This window comes from Corvus kubaryi, unplaced genomic scaffold, assembly GCF_017639235.1.
Source record: "Corvus kubaryi isolate FWS band 111438036 unplaced genomic scaffold, C.kubaryi_AGA036_p1.0 65177, whole genome shotgun sequence".
NCBI classification, from domain to species: domain Eukaryota; kingdom Metazoa; phylum Chordata; class Aves; order Passeriformes; family Corvidae; genus Corvus; species Corvus kubaryi.
In genome coordinates this window covers 94,537-117,566 of record NW_024581818.1, presented here as the reverse complement: position 1 = coordinate 117,566, position 23,030 = coordinate 94,537, and the positions used below count along the sequence as shown (strand labels likewise).

The 23,030-nt window shown below is 40.6% G+C and overlaps 1 long non-coding RNA gene across 2 annotated transcripts; it reads left to right on the top strand.

Moving 5' to 3' along the window:
• Positions 1 to 82: 82 nt before the first annotated feature.
• On the top strand, positions 83 to 19,853 carry LOC121673094. 2 transcript variants are annotated; one of them, XR_006019138.1, is made up of 3 exons: positions 83 to 12,788; positions 13,788 to 13,868; positions 14,073 to 19,853. It is a non-coding gene; the product is annotated as an uncharacterized LOC121673094 (long non-coding RNA). The 2 variants fall into 2 exon arrangements; XR_006019137.1 differs by having other exon boundaries at positions 84 to 672; positions 12,599 to 12,788; positions 13,788 to 19,853.
• Positions 19,854 to 23,030: the final 3,177 nt, after the last annotated feature.

The window sequence follows — 23,030 nt, the reverse complement described above, 5'->3', positions numbered from 1 at the left end:
CGCTCGCTTCAGGTACCGCCGCCTCGCCTGCGGCCGCCGCACGCGCCGTGCCCCGCCGTGCCCGTGCCGTGCCGTGCCGTGCCCGTGCCCGTGCCCGTGCCGTGCGCTCCCGCCGCTCCGCCACCGCCGGCTCCGGCGGGGAAAGTAGGTCAGGGCGGCACTGAGCATGCTCGGGGCCGGGCCGGGGGGCGGCCCCGGGGCCCGCGGGGGGCGCGGGGGGCGGCAGAGACCTCGGCCGCGGGGTTGAGACGGGGCCGGGGGCGTGCGGCGGCCGCAGGCGAGGCGGCGGTACCTGAAGCGAGCGAGCGGACGGCGGCGGGGCCGCTGTGGGGAAGGCGGGGTGCAGGGGCGTGCGAGCCCCCTGTGCCTGCGCGGGGCCGGCGGTCCGGCGCAGCCTCGGCCGGCGGGATGCACATGCCGGTCATCGCATCCCTTCTCAGATACGCTTGCGGGAGCAAGCGCTGCAGGAAAAGGGTAACACCCCAGCACGCCTAGATAATCTTGAGAAACAGAATGCTGCGCTTCAGAGAAATGGCACATGTGCTTTCCCCAGGAGCTTTATTCCTAACGGGATTGCAGCACCCAACTCCAGTTTGAGCTCAGTCTCAGGAGGTTCCAGCCTGTGGGAAGCTGACACTGACTACAGATGTCGAAGTGCTCTCTCAGCAGAGGGTAAAGCTGTCTTTTAGCTTGAGCAAAACTGCTTGAATGTGGTTGGTGCTGTCTGTGCAGGCTGTGCAGCTGCCCCAAAATGGATTAGGATGTATGTGGACAGCTGCGGGCAGGAATCTGGCAGCGACCTGGTGTGTGCCGATGCTGTCCTGTGCCACTCTTCCATGCCTTCTCCCTGACCTTGTAGCATCCGAAGAGGGATGCAGGGTGATCTTCAGCTGAGTGTCAAGGCCAGTGGGTTAAACCATGGAAGTGTAGATTTCCAGGTATTTGTAGTACTTTTATAGCCAGGCTTGCACCTTGGTTTTGATGTCCTCTTCTGATTGCTTCCAGGGAGTAGCAGCTCAAGCTCCTCTGCTCATGGAGGAGTAATCATATGAGAAAGCATTTGCTGAAACTGCCAGAAAATCTTGGGTTTAGGACTGCATCTCATTGCAGGGAGAGGTGTATGTGAAGTGTACTGTGGTGTACATCAAAGCAGGTCTCTAGCTTGCACAGGGAAAACTGAAGAGGAATAGCAACAAAGGATTCAGAAAGAGAGAGGCAGACCCACTCCAAGGAGCTGGGCTAGTTATGTCAAGGGGTGTGTATAGAGTGCAGGGGTTGAAGATGGGTGCATCCAGTGCTTGGGAGTGGTGCAGTCACTGGTGAGAGCTGTTGACAGCCAGGGGTTCTTCTGTTCAGTGTCTCCAGAATGGAGAAAATTGAAGACACTGGGGAAGATGCATCTGGTGTTGTCAACCTTGCCAGCTGAGGGAATAGTATGCCTCTTACTCTTCCAGCAAAGCATTTACTTGGTGTGAGGAGCTGTTTAAGTCATAGGTCCTTGTTGGCCACTGACCTGTGATTTGTGCTAATTTGACCCCAGTAATTATGCACTTGTTTTTCCTTCTTCCTATCTTGAAGTACTGGTTTTGAACATAATTGAATGACATTTATTTATCAGTTAATGATGGAGCAGTTCGACAGGTGAGTCCCCAGTCTTACAAACTCCTTTAAGTCAGGTAGCACTTTGCCACTCTCTGGATGCCTGTCAGATCTGTGTGTGATATGAGGCTGAATTTTGGTATTTGGAAAAGTCACACATCTTTCCTTCCAAAAGGGGCTACTCTTTCAGGCTCCTCAGGTTTCGGTGAACATAAGCCTGTGTTGCTGGAGCCAGCCACCACATTACTTGCTCCATGCCCTTTCGTGGGAGATCACTATCACCTGTCAAGTGACCGTGTGGACTTTGTGAGTCATTTTTCCATCCCACCTTCCAACAGTGCTTGCACCAGCTGCACGCAGATGACTGGCACGCTGATTTGAGCAGGAGCTATAACACAGATCTTCTGGATGTGTACCCTAGCTCTAGTTAAGCTATAAAAAGCTCCCTAATTTACCTGAGATTAAATTATTATATGTTGTTATTATAGATACATGCAAGTGCATGAATGATAAAATTGGCAATGTTGGGGGTTTTTTTAGATAATACCTGCTGTAGATAAACCTGCTGACATTTAAAACTTAGCGCTACAGTGTCCGAGTTCTACTCCTGTAAAACTATAAGGTTGTTTGATAAAAGGCAGCCTTTTACCTTAGAGCAAACAGAACTTTGGTATAGCTAATAGTTTTATCTGAACAGCATAATCAGGGAAGCCTTGTAATCATGCAGTTAAAATTCTAAGATAAGATTAAACTGTACATTTTGTGTGGTTACAGTCCCTCCATACACTAGGCGGAGCGACATACAGGAATGGCTGAGACAAACTTGTGTGCCACACAATGTAAGGTAACAGCAGAGAAACTAAAGAAAAAAGGGAAGTTTTTAAATAGTATTGAGCAAACCAGCTGTATTCATATGCCAGTCAACATAGATACATGAGGGGATATTCCATTAAAAATTAGCTTGCCATATTTCTCATAAAGTAGAAAGGAAATTTTGATTATGAGAAGTATCTTGTTTCAGTATGGTGATATTACTCTTTTGTTTCTTTTAAAAAATTTCTAGACCCAAGTATAATTAGATCTTGCATGAATACTGATGAGAAAATACTGACTTTATTTATTAGGATACATATCTTCAGCGTGCTACTTTAAATCAACCAAATTGTTTTCTGAAATATAAACTGTGTTTTAATTTTAGTTATATGTTACTCGAGATTGTAACTTTAGTCACTGTAATCTGTAATCACATTATTCTCATCTGAAAGACTGCAATTCCAGGCTAGACCCTCACTGCTTTCTTTGTTGAGTAACACCCCATTTTTTGGGAAAGATGTGGACAACTGAAAGGCTTGCAAGTGATCTTGGTTGGGATGGAGTTGGAGAAATTGCATGGTCCTGGGAGCTCCTGGCCTATACCAAATGTGCCAGACTGGTGTGGGAGGAGGTGTTACGGGAGGGGATAGGTGTTCCTACCTTGAATGAGACAGCTGGAGTGTTAGCTCAAAGCCCTTGATTTATTAATTGATTTTAACCAGCATACATTCTTGCAGCAAGGACACACTTCTTCTGGTACCATGCTTTGTATCAGTCCTTTCAGAAATATCTTACTGTGATGTGTCCCAGAGAATTGTGGCTTGTGTTTTGTTCTTGTTTCTCCTCCCTACCTTTTGAAATAACTCAAAATAAATTAAAAAATATTAGGCATGAAGCTCATGAACTTTTGGAGGTTTTTATTTGTACCTCTTAATATCATGTAGTTCTAACTGTTTCTCTTCTGCATTTCTGGATTTGTTACTTTCCAGTTTTGTTGGTAGTTCCTTTTTTATCCTCTACAAGTGGACAGGAATGACCAATTACATTTTATTCCTCCTTATGCTTTATTTTTTAAGACATGGACTTACAAAAGTAACTTGTTTTTATACGTTTTCTGTGACTCCCCCCTTTGCTCGTCCCAGAGGAGGAAAAATTCTCAGCTTGTTTGAGTATGACTTTTTCTGCAGTGATCCACTTTTGTCACTCATTTCTGGGGGAAATTCCTTCCTGAACTGTGTCATAGACAGTCTGTAAATGAAACAAACCCACTGATTATGTGGTCACTATAGCATTATCTTATGTAAGTGCATATATGATTCTTCTTGAAATTAACAGCTTATTGTGGTTTAATTTCCTTTTTGATGTTCTCTTGGCAGTATATTCTCTTGATGGAAAGGTCTCTCCTTGTCCTACAGCATGTGTGTGGACAGTTTCTACATGCACTTGTAGCTGTGTTGAAAGTGTTGCTCAGGCTCATCAGCGATGTGTGCTGCAGAAAGTCTAGATGTGCTGGTGTGCTAAGGCAAGGGCAGATATGTCTGCATAAATTGTTGGCAGCTGAGGAAAGGGTGAAATCCACACCTCTTGTGATCTGAAGGGAATATTCCACAATGATGTTAGAGAAAACGGGATTCAGAGGGTTTGGCATCGCTGTTAAAAAGCTACCAAATTCTTTAGGACATGAAGAGATAAAAGAAGGTCTGGTGAGAGCCTCTCTGTCCCCATCCCTCCCCCCAGCACGAAACTTTCCATGTGTAAGCTGAGGCTAACTGAGAACATTTCAGACAGATAAAACAGTTTTGGTTCCTTTCTTTTTCTGCATCCTGTACCACTTCCCTGCCCCATGATTTCCTGTACATTTCCTTCTAGCTACTGAAAACTGGAGGCAGAGTATTGCTTCAGAGAACACTGATGAGATGAAGCTCAAGGCTGGAAATGAAGTTGCTGAGGCAGGCACAGAAGAATTTCTGTTCTTTGTCAAAGCCTGAGAAGGCTTTTGTCTTTAGAGAGATATATTGGATGACAAATGGATTAGTGGGGATGCTGGATGAGCCAAAGAACTGTTACCTTAATAATGTCAGATGTCTCAGACTCTTCAATTCTTTTCTTGCCAAATAATCTTATTTCTTTCAACTTTCTGTAGTAAGAAACAATGATCATTTCTCTAATCGCCTTTGCTGACCTCGCCTGGCCCGTGGCTTTCCAGCTGAATAAACTGAGGGTAATAAAAAACAAATCTTCACCACTAATTAGCTTTTGAAACATCAGTGTTTACCATTCGCTGCATGAACTATCAGGCAATACACCACCGTGCAAACAAACTACAACTGCATGTCATGAGTGTAAAATAATATAAGGCACAGAATACAGTGCTGAATTGCAACTGAATGAAAAGATACTGGGCATGTTGCATGACCTTCAGCAAGATTCAGTGTTTATGTCAGTGAGAAAGATGAGACAAATTATTCATGAGGCTGAAAAGGGGGAGAAAGGACATGTGATCTTGGAACAGTTAGAGTTATGTTATTCTTGGGGAAAAAGATCAAGATGATTATGTTAATATTACCATTTATGTTGCACTCTCACCAGAGTCAGAGTTTTAGGAATGTGCCAAGCTTTGTGTGTTTTTTCCAACTGCAAAAATACAATAGGATTTTAGAGATCAGTCAATACTGGTTTTATTTCTTTTTGGTTTTGTTTTTTTACGACACAAATGCTTTCAGAAACAAGGTGAATCAATAGGTGTGAATCATCAATAAGGTGATTATAAGATGAAACTTTAAAAGAATATAATATAAGCATGCATTAATATGTGAAAACAAACAAAAAAAGACAACAAACTATTAAGGACTTTATAAAATAAAAACAAACCCCAAAACTGTTTTCAGTGATGTAGTTAAGTTCTTTAGAGATGATATACACTTACCAGAGGAAGTTGAGTGTATTATTGCAGGAAATAATAGGAAATGTGTCTTTGAAGAGACTGTTTATCATTAGGAATGAGAATTTTGCTTTTTGGTATGGTCTGCAGTTGAGTAGCACTGGTGAGGGGCACTGGTGCAATAAATGCAGAGTATGTCCTGACAGAGATGGTGTGCCAGGCTGGGCCCTTTTACTTTCAGAAACCATGTGTCATCAGCCCCTGCATTTTCCTATTAGATATTCACAAAAGAAAGCATGTAACCTCTTCTCATGAATAAATAGAGTATTTCAACTAATCTTATAATTCCACAGTAGAATAGTGAAATTAATTACTTGAGTAATTTCAGTGGGTCAAGCCAAAACTGTCAAGCATACACGGAATGGGAAGTAAAAGTATTGAGTGTCTGATATCTGAATATTTTCTGCTAAAGAAAACCATATAAAAAGTAGGGTGGTATTTTTGCCTGCAGCCATTTCATTTTACCTGCAGTGTACAGAAGTTTGACATTAGCAGTTGTCCACAAATGTTCTCAGAGCAGTGTTGACACAAACAAAGTGACCACATTTATATCTACCCCATGTAAATCATCTATCCTTCAAAGAGGATAAAACCATATAACCTTGGGACACTTACAAGGGAAGTCACTCACTAGAGTCACTGTGTTTGAAATTCAGTGGGGCACATCTTACAGCCCTGTCTAGAAAAGTAAATTCAGAGAATTGTAGGTTTAAGAAACTGAAACCTCATGCATTTGCAGCCAGTCATCCTGGGCTGAGTGGTTTGGTTCCTGACAAGTAAAAAACCATTTCTGAAATCCTCAGGCTGCATCAGGCTTTTCTCCTGGCTGTTTCTGAGGGGGCTACCAACCTGTGAAGCTGTTCCCTGCCCTGCTGAGGTCATGATTTCTCAAATTGACAAAAGTACTGAATTCCCTTTAAGGGGTGCTCATTTTTGCACAGTCCCTGGAAAAAGGCAAACACTACACTGTCCGGCTGAATTGATTTTGGTCCTGAAATCCACTTTTGCTGATCATTTTCAGTAACATTTGCAAGGGCTTTTTGCTTTTCTCCTGACTGTATTCTAGGCTGGTAACTTCAGTGGGTTCTCATATTAAATACTGTGGTTTTTGCCATGTCAGTTCTGTGGTATAAATGGTTGTCTCAAGCTCATTTTTAACAAAGTTCATTTTTAATGCCATGTTGAGCTTTAAGCTTTCACTACATTAAAACATAACTTTTACATTTCCACCATCACATTCTATCAGTTAATCCAACGTGTATTTATGTCTTTTCACATATTAGTTCATTCTGCTAATTAAATTTACCTAACCAGTACTTGAACCTTTATACAGGAGCCCTTTCAGCTTCAGAGTTTCAGCGTTGCCACAACGTAACCCTGCCATCTACTGGAAAGTACTTAGTAATGCTTTTCGTCGTTAAAATTGGGGTGGGGATGTCTCCAAATTTTATGTACAGAAAAGGCCACCTCTACTCTGAAACACACAGAGTGTGTTTCCCCTGTTGTACAGAGGAAACACGCACCTGAAATGCACAGAGTCACATGGAAGGGGATCAAATATATAGTAAACAAGTGCTTTTCACTCTCAGTCAGTCAACATTTTCACCATCAAAAGTTATCAGATCTCATCATCCCCTCCCACTACTTTTTGGGTGGTGTCCCACAACTAGAGAAGTTGGCTGGGTGGTCCCGTGGTCTCACTGTTCTCTGCATGATCAGAAAGCAGGAGTGGGAGTGGGCAGTCAGGGGGTGCACAGCTTCTTTGATGGCTCAGAGATTTCGCATGTGTGAGTCTGATTTCTAATTGAGTGTGCATCTCTACCCTCAAGGTCACCAGGTTTTCATCTGGAGGGAAGAAAGAAGCAAGCATTTGGGTAGGCCAAGTGTAGTAGACCAGCTGTGCTAGAGTTGTGCATGTGTCAGTGTTGCCAATCTCTGCTTGCAGGTGATGCTGTGGAATAGGCTTTGGGGCTACTTGGTCCTATTTTGTCCTCTTATCTCTAAGTTACTGATAGACTGCTGGCATCTGGAAATACTGGGTTTAGTAAAAGTTAAAGGCTCTGCTTGGTTTGCGGAACTCCTGCTTTTCTTGCCTTGTGCATTTGTGTAGCTGAGTAGTGAAAAGAGGTTCTTGTAATGTGGTCAGACTTACACTGTGATTCTGGGAGCATCTTGCCTCAAAGGCATCAGAGCTGATATCTCTAATGATCTGTAATTATCATTTCATGTCATGCTCTTTCTGTACTTTCTTCCTATACCCTTCCTATAACTTCTTTGTGGATGAGTTTTGCTTTAGTTGTTCTACAAGACATTATCTCCTCTGAAAGACAGGGAAAGGAAACCCTGAAAGACAGGAAAATGCAAAACAGTAAAGCAAAATTTGCTTCATAAAAGAGTTGAAGGAATTCATAAGTCATCTTGCATTGGTTTGCAAGGACTGGAAGCTGTGTCCCTTTTTAGTGAACTGCCATGCATTGATTCACAGCCAAAGCTGTCCATACAGGGGTCTGTACCCCTTAACACAATACAGGCTTCACCAGCTCGGGTACAGCCATATGTATTGCATGACACAACACTTGTTAACATGTGTTCAGTCCCAGCAAATAAACCCAACAGCAACTTCAGCTGTGCTGAGCAGGACACAGTGCTTGGTCAGACTCACTCCCAGACATCTGAGGTTGTGTCACTGGATATGGCTCCCTGCAGAAGGAGCTAGGTTAGGTGTGCCAGCAATGCAGCTATGCATAGTGACAACAAGCGTAGCAACCATGATAGCTCCCCATTAGGAAGCAGAAGTTTTTCCAGAATGACTTCAGTGGAAACAGCTTTGCAAATGAAGTATATTAAGTATCTGCTTCAGTTTTCGTTTTAAGACTAGATTAAAAAGCAAGATACAACAGGTGAGTAATTTTAAAGATTATCGTGTAATAGCAATAGCAGAGATGCAATCAAAGTCTCATTAGTGCTGCCTTTCCTCTATGTAGTAGTTTTTAAAAGAAATGATATTTCTTGGTAAAAGACCTTTCTATTATGGAGGAAATTATGTAACTTTCTCTTTGATAGGAGAAAAGACCAAAATTGTTATCTACTCTCCATTAAAATTGTCATTTTATGGTTCCCCTCCTCACAGAAAGACCTTGAATAGAGTTGGTGTTACTTCCAGATATCAAAAGAAAAAAAGTAATTGGTAGCAGCACATTGTCTGGATGTTAATAATATTTCAGTTTTACCTTGTTGAAAAAGTAATTTATTCCCACCATATATTAGAAGGGAGGAGATTTGGCACATTCATAGGCTTACTGTGATTATGTGTAATACTTGCATTTTAGGTAATTTAGCTTTATGGAGGATTGTCTCCTACACTATAATAGATGGCAGTTTAAGACGGCAAGGTTTTAGAGCCCCAGGCACAGGATATCACTTATCTAGGACTGAAATGGGATGAGCTGCAGAAGGTACTGCACCAGAGATGGGACTGGTGGGGTCAGGCTCTGGGCTTAGCAGAAGAATCTTTGCACTGGGCATAAACAGGGGTAGTTTTAGAGGGAGAGGGCACAGGAACTGCTTGAGCTCTTCATGATCAGAAGACAAGAAAGAAGGATATTTTGGGTGACTGCCAATGAAATAAGTTCTAATTTTCTGCTCCAGCACTGAACTAGAACTGCTTGTCCTTAGGCTGAGAGATGGGTGGGACAGAATGGGATAAGTTACTGTGCTGTTGCTCTACCCTCCTGTGAACGCCATGTCTCTTTCTTGCAGTCAACCAAATCGTGTGAGTTGGCTTATTTTTTTTCCTCTGGCTACAATACATCTCTGCATACTAAATTAAAGTATTTCTTGAACCAAAGAAGGACGATTTCAGTCATGGCTGAATCCTAGAGGGAACCAAAAATATTCTGGTTTAGCTTCTCCTGTCACATCATCATAGTGTATGTGGCAGTAGTTGGAAAAGTCTCTTCCATCTACCCTGCATTTCATATCCTGAAAGAGCAGCTACTGTCTACCCTATTGAGAACATGTTATTTTTTTGCATGCATACCTCCTTTTTTCTTCTGGTAGGTTTTAAGAGCTCATTAAAATTACTTCTTCCTTTTCACAGGACTCAGATATTTATACATTATAAAACTTTCCTTTGTTCACAACACAGGTTGATTTTACTGCTGACTTTCATTGTTCCCAAGCCTGCATTAATGAGACACTCTAGGAGAAATCTTAAGAGATAGATTGCCTAGAAGGGAGAAAATGGTATCATCTACTAGAATAAATAAAATTGCAAGAAATTCTAAGACTCATAGACTGCCGAAATACTAATTTTTGTGGAGTTAAATAGGATAATTCTTGTTTGCAGAAAGCTATCTATGGACTTTTCAGAATACACAGCCGCACTAAACATATTTGGAAAACAGGAAGAACAAAGCAGAGTATCCATCTGCCCAGCCTTCCACCAGTAACCCTTCCTGTTCTGAAGGTGAATGGCTGCTGTGAATACACTGAGCATGTTCAGGAAAGGGTGACCACAGCATCTCCAACTGGCAGAACAAACAGGGTGTATTTGGTGTTTCTTTTGTGTTCTGTAGAATTTTCTGTCTCTTACTTTCAGTTGTGCCAAATACCCATCACCTTTAGCACTTGCTGAATAGCAATGAGTTGTGCCTCCACTCTGAACAGGAGGATGGTGTCAGTTCTTGCTCACTAGGGAGATGCTCTGGAGGGGACCAGTGCCATGGCAGGGACAGTTCACCCTGAGATGCTCTTTCTGCCATTCCTCATGCACTTAGAAGCCAGGAGTCATCTTAGGTAAACCCAGCTGGTGTGAGGTGTGTCCAGCTACCTCACAGGTCCAGTCAGGCAAATATATTCAATGTATCCACACCAGGTATTTGGTGGGAGATGTGGCTGTGCATTTCAAGGACATAGGTAATTCAAGATAATTGAAACAGCAACAGGATCACGTGGCTTTCTCTTCACTGCACTTGATATGTGGGTAATTGGTTTTTCTTTGCATGATATATATATATAGTTCATGTACTGATGACATGTAGTTGTTGAAAGTATTTGCAGCTCTGGAGAAATAAAGTGCTTCCACTGTGAGTGTTTATTGTTTGATGAAGAATTCATCATTTTGTTTGAGGAGTTTATTTCTGGAGTCCAGAGAACAGCTTAATCACTTTAGAAGACTAATTTATGAAACTGCTGTAAAATATCCTGGTCTGTAAAGTAACTTAACATGTGTACAACATGGCTTATAAAATAAAACAATATTTAAGCATAAAAAGTGAGAGAATTATTTGATATCATACCTATTTAAAAAAAGATAGGAAATGAAGATGTATTAGAAATCAACAGCATTCTTATTTTATTTGGAAAATATAAATGGGTGGTAAAATGAATTAGCTGTAAAATCTGTTGATTTTAAAGTCCACTGAGACTCTTAAAATATAAATGAAATGGTTATTCACTCAAATGCCATTCATTCTCATAAAGATAAAGCAAACTCAGTTTATCTGAGTGGGGGTTTCCTATTATTTGTTTGATTTGTAAATAGTTTATGGAGACATTTTCAAAACTACATTTTCTTTTGAAGCACCTTCTGTGCTGTGAAAGAGATTTAACTTTGTCAACACTTCTTTATGGAATGTAAGGCTAATGCATCAGACTTTCTTAGGTCCTGTGTGGAGTTATGTAGAGGTGCTGCTGGATGGCTGCAGGCTTCTTTCAGATTTTACATGGAGAATATAGAATTCATCATTTTGGATCTACTCTTTTATATTTCAGGATCTCAGAGTTCTATAAAAAGAATATGAAGGCACTGGGTTTATGCAGCCGTGTTCTTTGATGTTACAGACCTCACGGCTGATAAGGAAGTGACACTGCTGAGCACCCAATGTTTCTTCTTCAACTGTTTGTTGATGAGTATAAATAAACTTATTAAAAAGGAAACAAAATCATTGTGCACTTTGGCCACACAGAGAGCCAGTTAAGTCTTAAGTTACGTGTCCAGGGGGCTGGATGCCCTGAACTCCTGGGCTCCCAGAAGGGCGTGGTGTATCCTTCAGCAAATTGCTTAAATTCTTTGCTCTGAGATACAGCTTACACACCTCCAGCAGGGGAGTTTGTATAGTCATAATAAGGTTACAGGGATACTTTCAGGAGATCTTTGCTGGATGTTCTGTTGTTTGCATGTACTGTGTGAAGTATTATTATTTAGAGTTATTGTGCAATTCTTGATAGTTACTGAAGGTAAGATTGTTACTTTTGTTTTTTGGTGTCTGAGTAAACTTAGACACATAATTTCAATCAATAAATGCAGGTTTCAAAAAGTGTCAGTTGGCAAGAGAATTTTGTTTTGATCTCTTCATACAATTCCTCTTACAATTTTTCATAGTGTCCTAAAATACTGCTGTTGAAAATATAGGAAAAACCAGGTAAAACAAGTGTCCTAAAAGAGAAGCTGGAGTTGACTTAATCCAAACACCAGCAACTAACACACTGACCACTAATATCAAGCTGGAATACCGTGCTGGTAATGAACTTCAGGCAGTAGAGTCATTATACATTTTAAAAGCCCTGGGCAAACATTGCATCTTGCTCCTCTCCATGCTGTTCTACTTGACTTTGGGCCTTCATTCTCTCAAGTCACAATTGACTTGACTCACTGGTTGAGGATGGCACATAGACTGATGTCTTAGGCTTCAGAATTAATATTTTAATACAGCAACTTGTCAGTGTTGGAAATAACTCTGCTCTGAAATGAACCAAATAATCAGTCTGAGGGAATGGGGGAGAAATGGGCAGCACTTCTACTTGCCTGGGACAGTCTCCAACATCTGTAATCAGGAAACACTGAAGTATCTCAGGAAAACTGCACTGATCTGTCATGTTGCATTTGCTCCCTTCTCTTGGGCAGATGCATGATTCTGCTCAGCACCTTCTGAGCAATGGAGCTCGGCACTTCAGACACCCAGTGCTCATTCTGTCCTGCTCTTCTCACCTGCACTGTATGCTTTGCACCAAAACAGCCTGGAGAACTTTGTAATAATAATCTGTATAGGTCAAAGTCTTCAGGCATTAACAATTATGAATTTACCAGTATGATAAAAATGAATTTGACTACTTACAAATAACAAAAATAACCACACATTAGTGAGGGGTTAAAGATGTTGGCTTTTTGTATGGGCCCATTAGGTGGAGAGAAAGCTAACCTGTGTTAAATTTGTGCTGTTATCTTGCTTTTTGGTACTCAAGCTGGTGTTGGTCAGTGTAGACAGATCCCTTGTCTGCCTGAGCTGACTGAGATTGGTGAGAATGTCCATGGTCCATTGCTACCACAGCTGGAACTGCTGAGATCTCCAGTGCCTTGACTTGGATACTACTGACCACTTTGATCCTCACACTGTAACATTCCATGGACTTTCTGACAACAGGCTGAAGGCCAGTAAGTATTTTCAGAATATTTCTTTGACAGAGGAAAGGAGAGTATGTGTTGATGTGGTCTGTAACAGCTGCCTGAACAGTCTTGAGACAGATTCCTGTTCAGTAATGGAAAAAAAATTAGGTGTTGCTTTGGTTATTGCATGGATGTCTCTTGCCAATATTCTAGTGAAGGAGAATATACTGCAGACCTAGAAAACTCCTCTGAAGTCCTTTCTGTTAATTAAAAAGTGGTCCACAGTGACTGTAGGATTGGGAATGTGTTTTGTTCTGGAAAAAAAGTAAGTCAGTGGCTTGATAACATTAGTTAAGTTGATGTTAGAACAAAAATTAAAGATGGGAAGAAAACTAAGACTGTTGCCAGAATACTTCCTAGACTTTAGAATATCTGGGGTTTTTTATACTCTAAAGAGGTTTTCTTAGTTTCCTTTGGTTTTTTTTTTTTTTTTTCCATAATGGTTGTGTCACAATGTGCACAATTATTCGTAAAAAAAGTTAATCAGTAAATTAATTATGGGGATTACAAGAACCAACAAGCTCACACCATTTAAAATTCTCTGTAGTCTGGGTAAATACATTTCTCATACTTGCATCTTAGATACAGGCCAGGTTTCACTGGGGCTGAAAGATACTGGTGGAAATACTGTGTTGGAGACAGCATTTTTGAATATGAGAGTGTGGTTACCCAGATCTTCCTGGTTCATGGTGTCCTGCTAACATATTTATGTTTATTCTAGTGTTTCACATATTTTAGTGTAGAAACTGTAAAACTGCTAAAAGTTCACACCCTAGTCTTGCTAATCTTGAAGATGAAAGAGATTGATATAAAGATTCACCCTGGTATTTATACATTCTGGGGAGACAAGCATTTCTCTTTGTGGGCATTTTCCATGTCCATCACATTTAATGGAATTTTATTATATTACATTCCCAAGAGAAATGACAGGCAAATAATAGATCAGATCCAAATCATCTTAGTAACCATGTGATTTCCCTTTCACAGCCCTTGAAATTTTATTGTCTTCTGAAGGAAAACGTCACTTGACTCATAGCATATTCAGAACATCAAAAATTCACAATACAGGTAAAACTACTTTAAGAATAATTTTTTTTTCCCCTGAGTGGATAGTTTTTACTTGCCCCTGTCTCTGTGGCTTCTTCCATGATCAGCTGTTGTGTTTTGAAGGTTTCCTTAATTGTAATCCGTGAAAACATTCCAATGGAAGGACAGTTTTTCTCTGCCAAGCCTGACATAAGATACAAAATCAATGTTTTATTGATCCTGCAGATCTCCAACACTGTCATACTGAAAATAGCTTCAAGATGGGCAAGATCTCATCTGCAACACCATGGGTATTTTAGTACACAATTTTTTTACAATAATGTTTTATGAGATGACCAAGAAATTATTTTTTTCTGGACCCTGGGCTAGGTTTCCTTTTGTCAGCCAATGACATTCCCAACCAGTGATGTATGCAGTTCAGCATAAATTAATCAATGTTTGCTTTAAATTAAATGTTTTAAAATAATTGAAAAGGCATATTTATCCTCCATTACTACCAGATGTATACTGGCAGAAAACACAGAGCAATTCAGTAGCACTGTCTTCATTTGCACTGGCATTGGTCATGCTCACTGGACCCTTTTCTCTGCAGCATGTGTGTGTGTGTGCAAGGCAGCATATGTAGACCCTCTGGACACAGAGTTCAGCAGCTTGGTACATTGCCTCTTTCCACCATTGCATGATGTGATCTGTGCCTGCTGCTAAATCATTATATTTGCAGCAAATCATGGTACTGCTTTGTCTTGTATTTCACTGTGCAAGCTGTAACCCTCTTGAAACCCCTTCCTTCCAGACATCCAGACAGCCTATTTGCAGCTGGCACCTTTCAGTGGGGGCCCACTAACGTCATTTGCTATTGTCTGCTTTTACAGAAATGGTGGACTGTAGGCTCATTGACAGATCAATTTTTTCATTATCAGCATATGCAGCTGTTTCAATACTTATTATTCCCTCATTCTTGTCTATTTTCTGCTTATTGTCAAAGAAGCTGAAGTTTTTTGTGGAAACCCCAGCTTACCAAGTCAATTTTGCATGGCAATTATTGTTTAAATAAAACAGACAGCATCCCAAAAAACTTCCTGGGAACATACATGTCTTGTATAATTATCTCTGAATAAAATTATGCTGTGAACATAAATCTGAACCACAGAGTTGTTTGATGCAATTAGGAATCTTTCTAAATTGCTTCAATATTTATGCAGTTCTTAAGAAGGAAAGTCCAGCAGTTTTAGCAACAAACACCTTGCATAACTTTTTTACTCCACAGTGAGCAAACAGTGACAAACCTCTACAGTTTGTCAAGTTAAAAAATATTTCCCTAAAGGAAATAAACCCACTATAGCCTTTACTACTTGTATGCAAGCTCACAGTCTGCAAACCAGCAGACTATTGCCTTAGCTGTGCACTTGAGACACTGCTTATCACACAGAACAATTCTGAGTCAAGCAGCTGTTGGCCCCAAGGCAGGCAGGACAGGCACAAAACTTCTTGCCTGCATGAGCTGCTGGGGTTTAGAGTCACTGATGCTTTTCTCTGCCGAAAGCTGTAATCTGGATTTGAAAATAAAATAAAGGTCTAATTAGCTCATGTTTTATGTTTTATCTGAAAGCCATGACTTTCCCAGGGAGAGGTGAATGTAGCAGAGCACAGTCACTTCCCATCACCTGAGTGACTCCAAAGTCTGGTCCCTTTAGTTGCTGCTTTCTCTGTGAGGGTCCTTCTGTTTGCAGTGTTTTACTTCCTCACTAAGCAAGAGAGACAGCAGGACAACCCTTGGCAGAGCCGAGGGTGATTTGCCTTCAGATCCCTGTGATGTTCCTGCCACAGATGAGCCGCCAGCTTTGTGAGCACTGCAGACTGCTGGGTCCTGCCTGCACACTGCTTTGAGAGCTTCTGGTAAAACTGCAGGTATCACTTACAGTCTGTGATAACCTGGGTGACTGGGGCTCTCTGCTCTTGGCCCCTGACCAGCCTCCATTTTCCTCTGAGGAGCTCACTGAAGATGCATGACAGGGTGTGCCTTTCAGGATGGCCTCCCAGCTGAAATCTCCCGAACTGCCATGTTCAAAAAGGTGTGAAAATTGTGTTGGAGTTCATCTGTAGCCCTTAATGTGTGTCTCTTCCATAGTGTCCTGCTGTGCTTCTGGAGTGACCTTGTGCTCCAGGTGAAGAGGGACTTCTCTGTCAGGCTAGTTTCTGGTAGCCTGGTGAGCTGTTACTGTGAGTGTGACCTGTAACTTTAAATCCAGAGATGATTATGCTAATTTAAATATTTTCAGTTTGGCTGCACGTTTCTAAGTGTTCATATGCAAACTCTCATTTCCAGTGACAGGCAGAGACTGCATCACCTCTTTCCCTCATTTGATTATGTGGCTCACTGCTGCTGCTAACAGATTACCTTTTTAGCTATTACCAATTGCTCTTAGATATAATTTAGTCTTGTTAGATGTAGGAAGAGAAGAAAACAAAATATAGCAATTTGTTATCAGCTCGTAATACTCTTGCCATATAAAACCTTTCTGATTATTATTTTAAGTTAGTCAATAATGCCTTTTGAGGCTATAATGTAAGTGGAAATGTGGCATCCAGAGTAATATGAGACAGTTCATGTGCACAGTAGACTTGTCTCATCTCTAAAACATCACTGTATCTCTACTGCAAGAAAAATAAGTTAATTTTCATAGAAATTCAAATAAAATCTCTGATTCTTGTCAAGCTCTGAGCATTTTAACGTGTTTGAAGTTCTCTTGGCACTGCTTCTGCCTTAATGAAAGACACAGTTTTCTGCAAGATAGGCAGATATGAAAGGTTGATGCTCATGGCTGTATATTTCCTTCCAAATTAAGGTTATGCAGCCTTCTGGAAGTAAACAGGTTTTGCATGGAATTAGAGGTTGTTTGTGTAAATTTATAAAGTTATATAACAATTGACAGGCCTGTTAAACTAAGCTGAGAGTTGGTGTGAGCCAGTGTCATTGGGAAATAAACTTTGAGATGGGAGCTTGGATCACTGGGTAACATGGTGGGTAAAGTAGGATTTGACCTCTAGACATAAAAGAAAAAAGGCAAAGCTTGAGTTCATAGCAGATTACTGGGAAAGCTTTTCAGAGTTCAGGCAAAAAGCTGATCTTAAAGCAGTTTTTAGGTTATGAATAGCTTTGTCTGGGATGAAGGTGAGAAGCTACACTGAGTAAAAACCATGATTTATGCAAACCTACAAAGTAATCCAAACTCCACCATAAACCTACTTGTAATTTCTGTCTGGCCTGGAAGAGAAATGGGGCAAAACCCTGTCTGGGGAAAATAAGTGGGGTGCAAAGGCTGGAGCTCGAGTTGGGGCTTGAATTCACAGAGCTCCAAGGCAAAGGAGAGTGTCTGCATGGGAAACAGAGATGCTCTTCTGTCAGGTCTGTGGTGGGCTAGGATATCCCACTGTGAAAGGGTGGAGGTTAGATTGGGATATATGTTCAGTCAATGCTAAGGTGATGACTTGTTTCAGACTGACTTAAGAAATTTGGTTTCTGAGCCGCCTTTTGCTCTGTGGCTTAACTGCAGGGCTGGAGAAAAGATCAGTCTTAGTGTTGGGGTACAAGCTGGGATTTGCCATTGCCAGTGCCAGTAAATGCTGCTGACAAGCTGGTTACACAGAGCTGGCCAGACTCTGTTGGGTGTCAGAGCTAGTTTGTGTTCCTGTGGTGTTTGTACATGTGGATCTGGATGGTGTCACTAACTTAGGGAAAAAGCTAGGCTTGCACTTAGAATCAGAGTGAGTTTGCTAAACTAAGTGTGGAAAAACTCAGATGCCAGCCTGTTTTAACTTGTGTGGACTGTCTGTGCACAAATACATAAATTAAAGTTAGAAATTATGGGTATTTCTCAGGAGGCTGAAAAACTTCAGGTAAAATGCTCTTCAAATATAATTTTCTTCTTTGAATTTGCTTGGATCTTGGCAAATATAGCAGCAGCACAGATGCTACCAATGTGTACTGAGCACACTGACCTTTTTGCAATTTCCCTGTGTGTCAAGCATTGTATCCTTCTGGGCCCTGGGGAATCCCAGGATGCTGGAAGCAAACCCAAGTATAAAAAAATCAATGCTCTTGATTCCAAAGAACAGCAAAGCACATGAGTCAGTCACAGAGATGTAATCCCTTACTATCCTTCTTGCCATGCCCAGCCATAATTTCATTGGAAATCAATTTTAAGTGCTATCCTAGATGGCGCTTCTTCTATGTTTTTCACAAGTCCTTTGATATTTTTTTTTTCATGAAAGCTTTAAAAAAAAGAACAAAGTTGATGGCTGAGTAGTGGTAGCTGATGAGTTAATTGAATGCCTGGCTTCGAGAGGAAGCAAAAAAGTGTAGATAACTATTACCTGGTCACTGGAGAAACTGTCCAGCCTGCTTGCATCTGGTGGTGGAGCTGCACACCTCTGGGCAATAGCTGTTTCTCACAGTGTTATCTAAATAAAATAAGTAAAATAAAGGACAATGTAAAATTCTGTTGTACATTACATGTGTTCTATAAGCACAAATTTTGGTAGACTTGGGTCTGAAAAGCACCACTCTACATGGCAAAGGAAGGTCTCATGGCTGAATCAGAGACCTGGAAGTCAAAAAGTCTAGGTTTTCATCTTTACTGCAGGCTTCCTCAGGAACTTTGGACAACTTGTTATGTTTGTGTCTCAATGTTCCAAACGACAGAATAAAAAAAATCTACACTTTGACATAAATGTACAGTTTTTTGTAAAGAGAATCTCAGAATAAAGAGCTTTTTCTGGGTCGCTAACATGTTGCATCCATCTGGGCTTGTGGGCTGTGACGTGGGATAGTTCTCTTTCTTACCTGAAAACAGGTCCTTTTCCCTACTTTTGCTCTGATGTTGTGCTTAGACACAAAGAAAAAGCATCCAAACCTACATGCATAATCTGCAGCAGTTTATGTTGGACTGCAATTTTGCTTTGTTAAAATCTGTTAGCTAGATTTCATCATGTTCTTGGGAAGTTTCTGAGTCACTGCACTTGTGATGAGTGAATCTTTGTGGGTTATTGTCTCCTATTTCATCATATGCACATTGCACATAATGTGAAGTAGCTCTGCCTTAATTCGCTTTATCATTAATCATTACAAGTAAAAATTAAAGAAGAAGTTAAGAAGGAGTTGTCATGCACATGGAGTGTAAGACTGCGAGGTGATGTTAGTTTAATGTTTGCCTTCGCTAAGTAAGATAAAGACAGCTTGCCAAGCACAAGCCCCAAAGAAATCACACATCTACAGATTTGCTTCTTTAAAGTACAATCAATAAGAGGCCATTCAATTGAGAAAGAACAATGCTTGGTTCCTCAAGGACTTGTAAAGGAGAAGGACTATAGAAATCAGCCACTGTCCTTTGAAGACTCACAAAGAGCACACTGCTTGGGAGCACGGTGTCAGGGAGAGAAGGAAGATGTTCCCAGACCTGTGTAATGAAGCACTGCTTCTCCACTGATCTCAGCTGTGTAACCAGAGGCTTGCTTTATACAGCACATGAGAGTCCAACTTCAAAAAATTTTTCAGCAAGACTCTTGATGACTTGACGCTCTTTGCTCGTTTGAATAGTACAGAAATCTTGAGCATGTTCTGCAAGCTGGTAGTATGAGAAAACATTTTTAAGTTGTGCTTGTCCAGCAGAGATGATCTTGGAAAAAAAATAAACTCAACTTCTTTACAATTAATGTTCATGGAGAGAAAAGAGAGCATCTTAGGCTTTTGATATTCTTTTTAAAATTGCCCAGATGGCACAAAAATAGCCTGGATAGCTTCTCTGGGATAGTGCAAGAAGACGTGTTTTACTTTGTACCTTTGTGGATGGTCAGGAGAAGCGCTGAAGAACTTCATTATGCTGAGCTAATTTTTGTGGGAACAGAGCTCCTGAGAAACTGAGTTTTAAGTTGAGGAGATGATCAGAGGGCTGGAGCACCTCTCCTGTGAAGAAAGGCTCAGAGTGTTGACGTTGTTCAGCCTGGAGAAGAGAAGCCTCCAGACAGACCTTTAAGCAGCCTTCCAGTATCTAAAGGGGGCCTGCAAGAGCTCTGGATAGAGACATTTTACAGGGGCATGGAGCGATAGGACATGGGGTAAAGGCTTCAAACTGAAAGAGGGTAGGTTTAGAAATAAAATTAGGAAAAATTCTTTACTGTGAGGGTAGTGAGGCACTGGCACAGGTTGCCCAGAGAAGTTGTGGCTCCCCCATCCCTGGAAATGTTCAAAGCCAGGTTGGATGGGACTCTGAACAGCCTGGTGTAGTGGATGGCGTCCCTGCCAAGGCAGAGGGGTTGAAACTAGATGATATTGAAGGTCCCTTCCAACCCAAAGCATTCAATGGTTCTATGATATATATGATTGAATAAATTTCATTCTTGCATTAGTATAAGTTGATTTTGTAGGCTCAGATTTGACCAGTGGTGAATGATAGCCTGAGTGGCCTCTTAACTACCAAAATATATTTAAAGCAAAGGATTCTTTCACTATGTTTTACTATTTGCATGTTTTAACTGGGGCAGATGAAAATACACTGCTCATTTTGAAAGAAAAATTGTTCATGACAGGAATACTAAAAGCCAGAAGCAAGTACTTACCTATTCCTACTGAAGTATACAATTTGGGTCACCCTCTGTCATAAGGAAATCAAAGTCATGCAAGCAAAAAGGAAAATGTATTTATAAAGTAGATATATTCTACATTTTCTTCACTCCACCAAAGCATACTGACAGACAGTGTGTGACCTGTGACTGTGCAATGAGAACCAGTGGAATTAAATTGTATTACTCCTGGAGCTGTTTTATTCCTTTCACCATACAGACACTAGGGAAACTCAGGAATGGTTATGAGCCAGGTGAACTGGAGGGTTTTCAAATAACTTAACATTCAGAACCTGTATTTTTCTTTCTGAGTTATATTCTGATTATATTCCCCTGTAGGAGGGACAGAAAATAAACTTAAGTCTGGTCAAAGTTACATTACAAAGTTGTCTTTGACAAAAGGTGCCTTTCATTTACACAGACTTATCACTGCAAGTTTTCTGTGACTCAGCAAACTGCAGGGTTTGGCTGTCAGAATTAAATAGTCTCTTGTGGCACAACGCCAGGGTTCAGTGTGCTTTCATTTAGTGTTATCAGACACTGAAAGTCAATAAAATTTATAGAAGCAAAATTTTCCAGCGTGTCCATGACCTTGCTGGAGAAAGTTGTGCATTCAGCAGTGCCAGCCACTGTCTCTCATTGTTCAGAGTTTGTCTTCACTGTGGTTTGTACCTAGACTTTTGTACAGGAGGAAAAGGATGAATTTTCATGACGTTTAAAATTCTAGTCTTATGATGTGGTGCAATTTAAACTAGATTATACATTGTAGACCCACCGTGTACTGAATTGGTCTCTCCATCTTGCTTTAACAAGAACTGCAAGGCAATAACTCTCCGTAAGAATTTCAAAAAGGGATCATTTTCATTTCTGCAACATTCAAAGGGTGCAGAAATCTGGCTAATTTTTCTGGACATTCTGTATATTGCTTTCTAGCTGGAATAAGTTTCATTATCTTATTATGAGCCCAGCCCTTAAGTTCATGAAGGCATTTGCTGAATTTTCTGAAAATATTCTGGAGAATTAAAACTGGAATTTAAATTTGTATTCATTGGTTTCACAGCCCAGAGTGCACATTTTTCACTTCAACAGTCTACTGGAACAGATCACACATGGCCTCACTTCAGGCTTCATGACATTGGCAATGTCTCACTGATAGGGTTCCTAAAGCTTCCCATTGCCTGGATGCTCTATGCTCTCACTGTTATGTTCTTTTTCTTTCTCAATAGGATAATTCCTCTTGTTAACAGGACGACTGCTCCTTTGTTTTCAATAAACCTGATACATTGTTCACAAATCAGTTGGCAAAAAACATCCTATCTGTTTCTGCTGTAGAAATACTGCAGTGGATGCTAGCGTTTTGCTCCATGTTTTGGAACCTTTCCCATAAAGCATTTAATTATGTTTTCTCTTTCCATGATTACCTTCACTCTTATCTTGATCATTTTTCCTGGCTGCATCACCTGTCTGTATAAACTAGATAGCAAAGTGGCATAATCCTTGGGCTGGAAACAGAGATAGGTGCTGATAAAGGACCACTTATTTTGTAAATATTGAAGCGGAGTCCTGAAATGCATGCTGGTTAAAAACCCATACTGTTAGATATTAACAGATGATACTTACCAGAGCTTAGCATCAAAAATCCGACAAATACAAGAATAAAAAAAAGTGGCAGCTGCTTGTATATGCACTTGAAAAGCCCCTGAGATAAGGTGGTCCTTCAAGTAGGTCAGCACATAACTTCAGTGAATAATAAAGGCAATTAATACATGTGTGCAAAACCACCTTCCTGAATTCATAGCTGTTTCAGCAACTGACTTATTACCACCTCAAACCAAAGCAAACCAGACCTGGTTTGATACTATCTGGTGGAGAAAATAAAATCTTATTTTGCTGATAAGACTGTGTGGAGAAATAGGGCCCTAGAATACAATATAAATCCAAATGTCTTCTCCTGACAAACATTATCAGATGTATCTGTTCACCCAGGGCAGTTCATATTCAGCAGCACTATTCCATGTTTATTGTTACTTTGACTTTTATGTGCCTATGCTGTTTTCTGCAATGGAAAATCAAAATTCTATATAGTAACACAAAACCATCACTTACCTACATACTTCAGGAAGCCTCTTTTTCATTAATGTAAAGATTGGAATAATGGTACTCAAGCAAGAAGCATCATTATTACTGCTTAATAATTTGAATGCTGCTTTCTCATTAGTGATCTTGTCTAGAGTTTGAGAGGCAGGCCAGCAGTACTACAGGCTAAGCTCTACCTAAATATTATCACCTGGAGACTTGCTAAAATATTTTATCTCTCTGCTTGTTCACTGGAGTGGTGAATGACACTCGAGTTTGAGACCACTCATTGCTTTGTAGCCCATTTTATCTTTTCATATGATATATTTTAACTTTTCTACATATTCATGCTCTTCTAAAACAGCCATGTGGACCATATTCTTAATGTTGATAAGACTTAACATAAAAAGCTTTTCTTCTTTAAAATTTTCCTTTACTAGCAAAATGTTTCCACATGTTCTGCTTTTGACAGCACTGTAACCCTGCTGC